The sequence below is a fragment of the Solanum pennellii genome, chromosome 10, assembly GCF_001406875.1.
Source record: "Solanum pennellii chromosome 10, SPENNV200".
Classification (NCBI taxonomy): Eukaryota; Viridiplantae; Streptophyta; class Magnoliopsida; order Solanales; family Solanaceae; genus Solanum; species Solanum pennellii.
In genome coordinates, this window is record NC_028646.1 from 51,906,435 (window position 1) to 51,918,839 (window position 12,405).

Below are 12,405 nucleotides of genomic sequence, written 5' to 3' on the forward strand. Positions count from 1 at the left end.
AACTCAAAATAAAGTACGTAATTACAAAAAATAAAGTAGATCTACATTTGAAATATAACTATATAGGGGTCATTTGGTCGAGTGTATAGAATAATGCAAAATAGGGTGTATTAGTAATGCTTGCATTAGTTATGCAAGCATTAATTTTTTATACATTGTTTGGTATGATGTATTAGGAATAACAAATCTTCCATAATTTCTATAAAGAAATATACGTTTACAAATATACCCTTCACACTTTATTTATTTGTACACTTCCTTTGCAACAAAATTATTTGCTAAAACATCAAAAAGATTCTTTGCTAAAACATCATTAGCTCTTCTTCTCTTTTTTTTTTTTTTTAAAAAAAAAAGTAATATTAAATAGTTGTACTATTGCTTCTGTGAAAACCTATTTTTTTTACCAAAACATAATATATTTTACACCAATTTAAAAAGGATTATATTTAAAATAAAATAAAAAATTGTAAATTAATAAAAATTATAAGATTGATTATAATTTAATAAATAACAAAAAAAATTGATAAATAGAAGTTGGGAATTTAAGTTATTTGTTATTTATATCTAGTCTAAAAAATAATAATAATACAGAAAATATCATGAAAAAGTATAGAAAAAGAAAATAAAAGAGGAGTCCTAAAAATTTCAAATTTGTTTTACCTTATCCTAATTACTCCCAACTTCCTTACTTATTTTCCTAAAAAATCTCATCTCATCTCATCTTTTTATTTTTATTCTTTAACTTCTTTTGCATTTTTTAAAGTTTACACGATTTTTTCATTTATTTTTGTTTTGTTAATTTGCTATTATTATTATTATTTATTTATTTTATATCCTTATCTCAACCCCAATTTTCTCAACTAATTTTTAAATTTAATTCTAATCCCACTACACTAGTTCCTTTAAATTAGCACCAGATTCTCACCCAAAAATATTATATAACCCCACGTTCAGTTGAAAAAAATATATAGAGAGATATAGAGATATACAGAGACAGATTGAAATACAGAGAGGGAAAAAAAGCAAAAACAAAAGCAAAGAGAAAAAAAAGTGAAATTTTCTTTTGAGAATTAGGAGAGGGTTAGAGGCTTTGATCGTGATTCCAAATTTGGTGGATAACAACTTGTTTTTGTGGTATCTATTTTTGCAGCGAGGTAACTATAAATTCTCGCGTGATTTAAATAATATTACTTGTATGAAAATTTGATTCCAATAGTATGAAATTCTTCAAATCGTATGTATTATATTTATTATTGTTACATTATTATTATTATTATTATTATTATTATTATTATTATTATTATTATTATTATTATTGTTATTTGATTATTATTATTATTATGTTTTTAGATACACTTTGTAACTTATATCTTTCATGATATTGAATTATTAAATTTGAATAGACTCGTATATCTTTCCGTCTAGTTTTTCACTTTAGAAGATTTTGTTGAATTTATTGTAGACTTGTTAGATTAGGACATGAAAATAATTAATATTGATTTAAAAAAAATATTTAAGTAAAATTGTTAATTAAAAGGAGAAATAAATTTCATCTAGAGATTTATGATAAAAATAGTAATTATTATTATTATTATTATTAATCATTATCATAATAATAATAATAATAATAATAAACTAATAATTATAATTAAAAAAGTTTGAAAAATTATATAAAGAGAACAAGAGAATTAAAAATAAAAAAAATTAAAAGAATAAAGCATAAAAAAAATAACGAAAAATTAATCTAAAAAAACACATCAATCTTTTTTCAACAGAAACAAAAAAAATCAAATAGAAATAAAAATCACAAAAAAAAAACCGTAAAAAGAAAAAAAGTAAAAAATAAAAAAATAAAAGATAAAAAAAAGAGGATGTACCATAAAATTTATTTTTTTCAAGTAAGGAACGTAAAAAAATTACAAAAAAAAAAAGAAGATAACAAACGTAAACAAAAAAAATTGATCAAAAAATAATAATTAATTTTTTTAAAAAAGAGACAGAATGTTAAAAAAATTGTTACATGCATTCAAAAAAAAAAGTTAAAACCTTTCTTAAAAAATAAATATAGTCCTAATCTATTTAGAATTTTTGTCATTTTAAAACTAATTTCAAATCTCATAAAATTTCATCTTTCTATTTTTAATATAAAAAATAAATAGAAATCTTAAATTAGCTAAAGAAAAAATTCCTAACTATAAAATATCAACCCCATAATAACATAAAAAATATACAAAAACTGTTAAAGCAAAATAAATAATAAATATATAAATAAATATGCGTATTTCAAATTTTTAATTAATGGACACACACCAAAAATAATAAAACAATTTTTAATAGATTTAAAATAAATAAGACAATTTTAATAGGTCGGAAATAAATGAGAGAATAAAGTAAAAACAATTTATTATTAAATAAAATAACATAATATCCAAAATTATGTCAAGTGATACCAAAGTTAATAAAGCGACCGTACTAAAACCACGGGATTTGAGGGGTGCTTAACACCTTCCCCTCGGTCAACAGAATTTTTTACCTGGATTTCTAGTTCGCAGACCAATAAAAAATAGAGTCAAATATTCTTTTGATTAGAGATTTAAATAAGGTGACTTGGAACACCAAAACTCAATTCCAAGTGGCGACTCTGAATATAATTATCTCTTTTCAAAATGTCACTTTAATTGAAAAACTCTTTTTCTTTCGAAACAAATAAAATCAAAATTTTTGAAGAAAAAAAGGGGCGTGACAGCTTCAAAATATTTTTGTAAAAAGTTAACAAATAAATTTTTTTATCAAATTAATTATTTATCGTCACAATAGTAAAAGTTTTAATTAAATTATATTGAAGTTAGTTTTTGTTTTTAAAATAAGAGGTCATAAAGCCTATTAAGACACCAAAATATTGAAAGACACCAAAAAGCAAATCAAACTAAAAAGGGAAAATGCATAAGCACCCCCTCAACCTATGCCTGAAATCCCAGAGACACACATATACTAAACTAAGGTCCTATTACCCCCTTGAACATATATTATAAATAATTTTTTGACCTATTTTCGGCCTACGTGGCACTAGCTTGAAAAAATAATGTCAGCACACGTTGGGCCAACAAGATAGTGTCACGTAGGTCGAAAAGGGGTAGAAAATTATTTATAAAATATGTTCAGGGGGTAATAGAGCCTTAGTTATAGTATAAGCGTGCCTTTCAGGTTTCGAGCATAGGATGAGCGGGTACTTGTGCATTTTCCCAAATAAAAATAAAAACTTATGATAACAAAGAAAATGAAAAGGCTTTAAGGGTAGTTTTGTAATATTTAATCTAATGCAAGTGTTAAAATGTTGTGCATTACTAATACCTAGAATTCTTTGGTATTAGTAATACACAACTTTATACGCATTAGAGTGTATAACTAGTGCTTGCATTAGTTACCTAGCATGAAAAAGTGTATCAAACAAGGTATTACTAATACAGAACGAATGCATGTATTATATTTTCTAATACACTCTACCAAAACGTTCTTTAAGTTATGTATTGATGTAGTATTCTTAACCACCATTGCATTGGTATATGATTTGTAGAGTAATTTATAATTACTATACACACATCTCTATGAATGTTCTTATACATAGAAGTATCACTGTCAAAAGAGAAAATACATATTTAAAAAACACCCTAAACTTAGCAACACAACTTATTTTAGCACTTAAATTATACCAATGTTTAAATACCTCCTCAATAACTTTCAAGTGAATTAACTTACCCCTAAGGGGTGATGTGGCGGAGAGAGAGAATCCACTCTCCTAAAAGCGAGTGAAAAGTTAAAAATGAAAAAATTGAATTGTAAAATTGTACACATGTCATTCTTTTATTGGCTAGTATATAAGTAATATTTTAAATGTTATTTTTATAAATTAAGATTTTAAAAAATATGAAAATTCAAATATAGAGGTAAAAAAAATGGTGGGCCCCATTTTTTAAAACAAATATTTATTTGTTTCTCTCTTTATTTTGTTGTTTTCGCCAAATACTTTTTTCTCCATTGAAGCATTCTTATACTTTTCTTCTCCCATATTAGTCATTTCTTTATTCACCTTTATCACCCACTTCTGCACGCTACTTCCATTTCATCAACCTTCAATCCATAAAATTCAACACTACCATTATATTTTTTACTTCGATTTCAATATAAACTTTGTTGTTTGAGTGACCCATTTCGTTAAATAAAATTACTTTCAAAAGACTCATTCTCCCAGATGGCAGATTTGTGGGAGTGGGTTGTGATGAGAGAGAATTCTAAGAAAAAAAACTTATATGTTAATTGTTTTTTCAAAAATTTATGAATTGTAAGAAAAAAAACAACCATTAATGGTTGAAAATGGATGGAATTTTTTTTAACGAGGACTAAAAACGGTGAAAATGAATGAAGAAGAAAGAAAGAAAGAGGCGTAGAAGAGGAGAAATTTAAGCAGTGGGGCCCACTTGTTAAGAATATTTAAATTAGGGTAAACTACATAAATTTCACAACTTTATATCCCAATTACTAGAAATGTTGTTAGTTTTCAAACTTCCTATATCATTTTTCGTTCATAAGATATATAAGTAATAAGCCTTAAGATACATGACTCAACTAGAATTTAAAAGAAAGGGATACATGTTTTTTAAGGGATAGGATATCTGTTTTAATTAATTTGAATTAATAGTTTTAGTTTAATCCCTTAATTGAAGGAGTAAGTTATGGGAGATATAACAATCATAACTTAATTCATGGCTCTATCTCATCATCAACCATTTATATCATCAAATTATTTTCTGAACTTCATGGATTTCATCTTCTTCATCAAATTAACATTTTTTTTTAATCTTTAAAATTTTAAAATTTTTTTATCATGGCGATATCACATTATTGTTGAGGCATTCTTATTCATGGATATTTGAAATCGAATATGCATCCATCTAGTCACCAACTATGAAGGATATTCCAACTTAAGATACTCAAATATAATTCTATTTTTTGTCGGAAAATAAATGATTTAACCTTTAATATTGATTTGTGTTAAGACATTCGGGTTCATCAATCTTCAAAATCGAATATGAAAATTATAGAAGGAAACAAGTTACACCCTTTAATTCGAAGTAATAAAATGTGTATCTCGACTTTTAAAACTATTTGATACATGCATCTCGCGAGTAATGATACGTGTATCTGAATGACGAAATATCAAAATTTTAAGATACAAAGGAAGGAACTGATTAAGAAGATGAAGTTTACAATGTATCGATACATGAAATTAGTGAAAATCAAAGTATTGTTGAGGCATTCGAGTTCATGGATCTCTAAAATTGATAACGAAAATTATAGAAGAGAATAGGTTATCCCTTTAATTTAAAGTAATAATTGTGTATCTCAACTTTTAAAACGGATGAATACATGTATCTCGCAAGTAATTATACATGTATCTCAATAAAGAAACATTCAAAACTTAAAGTTACAAAGGAAGAAATTGATGAAGACTGTGAAGTTTACATTACTCAAATACATGAAACATGAATGTGGTAAAAATTGAGTTACATTAGAATATGAGCGAAAAATTGAACAAAATGCAAATGACTATCTTGGAAGGAGTGAGTATGGTAAGTACTAAAATAGTATTATTTGACGTTCATTGTCGCTGCCATAATTCTCAATTTCTGAGAGATTTCTGAAAATGGTGGCCTTTCAGCAAGACCAGGACCCCAACAACTTGTCACACCCCGAGCCTACACCCTGCACGTGGCCGACACATAATGACCATCGCTGGTCTTGAGCAAACCCTTGGCCTGGCATACTTAACTCAACGGAAGACTTAAACACTGGAGAAATAACTAAAATAATACCTAGCCAAAATAACAACTCAATCGTTTACAAGTGAAATGAAAAGAATAAAGAAACTAACCTTATCTGTCTATGAAGCCTCTAAAATAAAGAGGGATGTTAGGACAGGAACCCCAATCATCCTAACAACTGAAAACTAAAACAATTACTTGAATGATAAAGATGTCCTATGGAATGAAGGGAGGCTCACCAACTGACTCTGAGCTGCTCACTGGATAACCGGTGCGCCAAATGTCGATCCTAGTTACCTGCATTTACATCATGATACGATGCAGGCTAACTGGCATCAATACATTGAATGTACAAGTATGTTAGTTGAAATGCTAAACAACAACTTAAGCTTGAAAAGAGTAAGAAAGAAACACTTACCTTGGTTCTGCTAAACTAATGAATAACATAACTCAATATAACTAACTCGATTCATTATATAGCGGTTTTAAAACATGAGCAACATAATGAAAAACTATTTAAAACATGGTTTTCAACTCTATGTATGTAAAGATACAATTAGCTCTAATATGTATGTAAAAATACAAAATAATCTGATGTAAACTCATAATCTTAATAAAAAAATGTCATGCTTCTTCTCAAAGTCTACTCATGCAATGCATGAATGAAGTCACATACCCCATTCAGACTAAGCAAAACCTTTTGATAAACCATGCAACTATTTGTGGGAGTTTTTCTAACCGACAGTCATCACTTAAGAACTACAGTGATGATACAACACTTTACCTCGCGCTGCCAAGGACCATCCTAACCTTTCCATAGTATAAAACATGAACGGCCTAATGGATCTACTAGTAAACTGTCAAAGGGATTCATCTAAAAAGTATGACCCTTTTCTATCCATGATGGCTACATGGTTTGTGGGGGCTTTGAGTTGTCAGAACTCTCTCCCATATCGGTGCTCTATACTACTTCAAAAAATATACTTATCTTGTATGTTTTAAAAATAACTTTTCTTGTGATTTGAGATTAGTGCTCAAAAACTTAGCTCAAAGTCTATCTTGGTAATCTAAGTTTCCCTGCTTACTTCATTTTATAAAATTATAACTCTATTCTGAAAACTAGACCGAAGGCTTTTTGGAAAACTTAGTTTCCTTACTTGTTTAAATGTGAAATACATTTTAAATCTCTTTGGGGATACCTAGTCCCCCTATACTTTTGAAGAAAATAAATTCAACCAAACTCTTTACTCTTTACTTAGCTTGAAACTTGAGTCTTGAAACAACTCTTCGGGAAATACTTAGTTCCCTTATATTTTTTTGAAGGAAGAATTTCGACGTTGTACTCTATACTTAACTTCAAACTTAACTTTTATGGAATACTTAGTTCCCTTACAACTTTTGAGAATTGAACTAAAGTCTTTAATATTTGCTCAACTTGTAGTTTGAGCCTTAAAACAAAGTTAAAAAAATATTTGTTTAAGGCTCTTGGAAACTTTAGAAACTTGCTTTGACTTGCTTCTTAACTTTTAGACTTGACTCTAACTTCTTTGACTTTGATCTTAACTTTCCTTGAATTAGATTATGGATTAAAGGTTCATCATCTCATGTTTATGGATGATTTCATGATGTTTAGATGTACCTTAAAGTGTTGGAATCAACTAGAAAACATTGGTACATCCTTAGGAACTAGTAAGAAAATATGGAGAATGAATGGGGTGAATTGACGTCCTTGGCGCTCTTAGAGACGTGAGGCGCCAGGCCCCAAACTTCAGAGGCCAAGTTGGGGTGCTTTGTCTGGCGCGCCTCCCCAAGGCCCTATGGACAGGGACTGTCCTGTGGGGCTATGGGAGGCGCGACGCCCCAAGGCCCTACAGACGGGCGTTTCGTTTTGTCTTTTCCGTTTTTCATCTCTAAACCTTCTAAACTTCCATGGAGCTTTCCCCAAAAACTTAGAATCACTAATACCCTCAATACCCAATAGATTAGACTTGAAAAATAACCCAGAAACACGAATCAAATCAACTCTAGGCATGCAACAACTCAACCAACAAGAATTTAACCATTATTCTTCAAGAACTTCAATGTTAATCATTCATCGTACTTAAAACTCGCTGAATAAAACAAATTGGTGTGTAGGTGAACTTACTCAACACAGAAAGATCCCATATACCTTGATAGGGATCACCCTCAATGATTTCCACAAGCCGAACTTTGACGATCTTGAGCGTTCTTGCTTCATGTTCTCTTTTCTCCTCTTCTTTTCTCTTCGATCTCTCAAAAACCTAACTTATTATTCTAAAAGTGTGAACTAAATAGAATCAGTTTAGACCCCAATTTATTACCCAAAATGAAATAAAATAATGAGGTTAGAAAAAAATAACTTTGCCCTTCCAAAATTCGGATTGGACTATCCTTAATCCAACAACCCAATTTCCTAAAGTCATAACTCACTCATACAATATCGAAATTGGGCAAACTCGACGATGTTGAAAAGAATCTTTTCAACCATAACAAGAGCTACCTCTAACTCATCCGGAGCTAGAAGTTATGACCATTTGAAGTTGACCAAAAACTCATTTTTTCCCAAATTAAGAAAATTTCCAAATTTTATTTCTTTTCAAAAGTGATTATTTCAACTTCTAAGCTTCTTCCTAGCTATCTCAATTTGCGAGATATTACAATAATCTCCATTAGCACTTTCCATTACGGATCACATCATGGTGATTATCCATAAGTAGTTATGAATGTGTGAATTCATGGGGGTGGGGGTTAGATACATATGAGTAAATGGGATTGGGATGGGAAACTATGGTGTGATCTAATAGAAAGAAAATTTTGAATTGTTAGTGTCCCATTAATCAAGGAGATTCGTCTTTAAGATTATTATTCATTTCCATATTTAAGGGATTTGTGTATCTAATTTAACTTTTTAAAATATATGGTATAGTTATTAAAAAGTGGTATTAAATATGAAAAATTTAACTAGAGATAAAATATGTATATACGGTAGTGAAGTGTGTCTTATTAAGTAGTTTTTCCTTTAAATTAATGAAAGTGGGTTCAACATTTTAATCTTTGATTTTAAAAAATAATTTTTTTTTGGTTTAGAAATTAATTTGCAAAGAAGAGAAGTTATTTAAAACTGGGGCCCACTTGCTAAAAATTTTTAAAATTAATGAAATTGACTCCACATTTTGAATTTTGATTTAAGATATACAATTTTATAATAAATCAATTGATTATGTAAAAAGTGTTTAAGGAAAAAAGTGAATAAACAAAAAATAAATAAATTTAAAGATGTGGTGCTTACATGACTGTGATGTAGCGCTTACATGGCTATGATGTAGCAGGTGAGAGAAGTATTATACTCTCAGGGTGGAAGTACTTAATTCACTAGAAAGTTATTAAGGAGGGTGTTTAAACGTTAGTAAGGTTTAAGTGATAAAGTAAGTTCTGCTGCCATGGATAGAAATCATGAAATATGAAAGAGACATTCTTGGGAAAAGGGTATAATAGGGCTAGAAATACTTACCCAATGATAATGAAAGAGAAAAGCATCAAGAATCATCTCAAACCGACTTCTATCTCCCAAAATATCAAAAAATACGAAATGGGTTCGATTAAATATTTAACTCAACAATTTCGTCGCTAACACTCATTGTATCATCGCTAAAAGTCTATTTTGTCACCACTTAAAGTGTGCACGAACAACCTTGCAAATATTTTTTGACCCTCGAAACTCATTTGAAATTCTATAAACATGAAACAATAGTGCAAATTCATCAGAAAACATGTTTTGAAACCAATGGGATCATTGGATTACAATAAAAAAAATATGGTTATGACTGAAATACCCCTCGAAATTCATTTAGGTCAAAAATTTAATTTTTTACCCAAATATTCAAATCACAACCTAAGGTCTCATGACTTTAATCGATCACCTTACTAGACCAAACTCGACGTTCCAAACTCAATAAAACTGATGAAATTCTCATACGACGCTCGAAACTCATAATATTGACCAAAGTTAATCATATAAAAATTCTCTAATTGATCATAAGGGGCAAAATCACAAAAAACACTCGCTCACATGATGGACCATACCAACCATTTCTGCAACCAAACTAAGCACGAAAAAGGTAAGAGGAAGGGGAAAATAGTCATTTCACAATTAAAAGCAAATTCAGAAGAAATGTGACATCACAATAATTACACCAAATTTATTTACCAAGACGACATTCAAACATTCTCTAAATCTTTCACAAATATAAAATGCGAAAAAATTAAAATACCACCAAAGATTTAGTGTCGTAAGTATAAGAACATCTAAAATGTGATGAAAGTCTGAAACTAAAATGACAAGTCTAGACGTAAGAAATATTTTTTCTGAATACTAAAATAGCAACATATATAAAGAGATAGAGGGATGTGTGGGCCGCAAAACAACTCCCCCATAAGATGTGCTCATATTTGGAATCAAATATGCACCACAAAGGAGTGTAACAAGTGTAATATTAGTACAAAAACAAGTGTAATATTAGTACAAAACCACATATGCTTACTATATAAACCGACAACAAAGACGTAGTGACAAGAGTATATAAAAAATCACCTTCTAATTTTACAAGTTTGCGCTAGTGTTTGGCCATAGATTTCCAAATATTATTTGAGTGAAAATCTGGATGAAATTTCACAATGTGTTTGACCATAGTATTTGGGAAATATGTTTTACTTTTTAGAAAAATATAATTTATACTCATAAATTTTTAAAAACTATCAATACTAACCATAAGTTTGTATTAAAAGTAAATTGGGTCTTCGTTGCAACAATAACAAATAATATCCATGACACTGGAGCAATGTGGTGGATTGGAGTGAGTGTAACAAGCATCATTCCATACATCGTGAAGTAGACAAAGAACATGACTTTGTTACCTTGAGCCGATTGTTCATCATTTTCATCAACAATCATATCATTATTTAATTTCACTAAATATTTCATCACTACTTTGGTGTTCACATAAAAACTTATGTAAAACAACGCAAAATAACTACTATAGAGGGTGTTACTGTAAAAGATAAAAGTTTGGTGTAAAATTTTAAATTTCAAAAGATCTCAAATAATGAAATTTGGTCCAAAATACTAGAAAAAACTAATATTTGAGAATTTGGAATATTTGCAAATAATGACAAATTGTATGGATAAACATTTTTTTACCAATTTTTCCCCCAAATATCATTGGGAAATCTATGGCCAAACAGGTCATACTTATCAGACAATTTTCACCAAAATAGGGATAATCAATTGTCACGTAATGTTAGCAATTTAGAACGTAATCAACCAAATTTTTTGCCATGTGGATATAACGACTCTGCAAAATCGGACAAGCTTTCAATTAACCCATAATGACATATAAATAAGTTTTTTTTCTAAACGAAAAGGACATTAATAAACCAAATTTTAACATATGCCATAAATAAAAAAATTTCAAAGTTTATGTGGTATATTTAGCTAGCGTTTGGCCATAAATATTCAAATATTTTTGGCAAATATTATTTGAATGAAAATTTGGGTGAAATTTCACCATGTGTTTGGCCATAGAATTTGTGAAACATATTTCATTTTTTTAAGAAATATGATTTATACCTATAAGTTTTTAAAACTATCAAAACTAACCATAAATTTGTCTTACATAGCAAAATAGAAATCTCGATTTCCAATTTTCTCAAAAAACTCATTCCTAACTTCTATTAATCGTGGACCACTGATGGCATAACCTTTAAATCAGGACATCCTCGCATCATCATGCAAGACACTTATAAGGATTGATGTTTCTTCATCAGTCCATTTATCAACCGCTGAACCACGTGATTTATTCATTTTTTTACGTTTCTACAATACAACATCAACATGACAACACAACATATGCATCACTTTATTTTTTTTGGAGTGCACAAAATCTGAAAGCATGTCTTTACTAAAAATGAAAGACGTACGAACACGATTGAAAGTATATTACCCTGTTAACCGGAAAAGGTGAAGTCATAGAGTTCTCGTCGGAAATCTCAAAACCAACTTTAGGAATAATGGGCATTACAAAACTTAACAAACAAGACCGAAAAATTAGTTGTGCCAGTCTAATGAAAAAATAAAACACAAGGAGAAAAGATTCTTATCATTCGTAACTCTTAAACCTAGACAAGAGAACATATTCATACAAATCAATTCAAGCAAGTTCAATGTAAACGAAATTCACTATAAGAAAAAATATGTAGATTTTTACAAATAACCTTCAACTTGTTTCTCCACAGAGGACTGCCACAGAGCTTATACTATGGTTGTTCAACTAATTTTTTGGATATAAAAGTCCATATACGTATATGCTCTATATAATAGAAAAGTGTATTAATTGAGTTAGTTGGCAGATGGGGAGCTAATTGAATTGGTTGGTGTTAATAAATCGGTTATTTTTGTAAAATATATAAGTTAGGTGTAAAAATTGAATTTCTAAAACTTTCCAAATAATGAAATTTTCCCAAATACTAGAAAAAACTAGTATTTGGGAATTTGAAATATTTGCCAAAA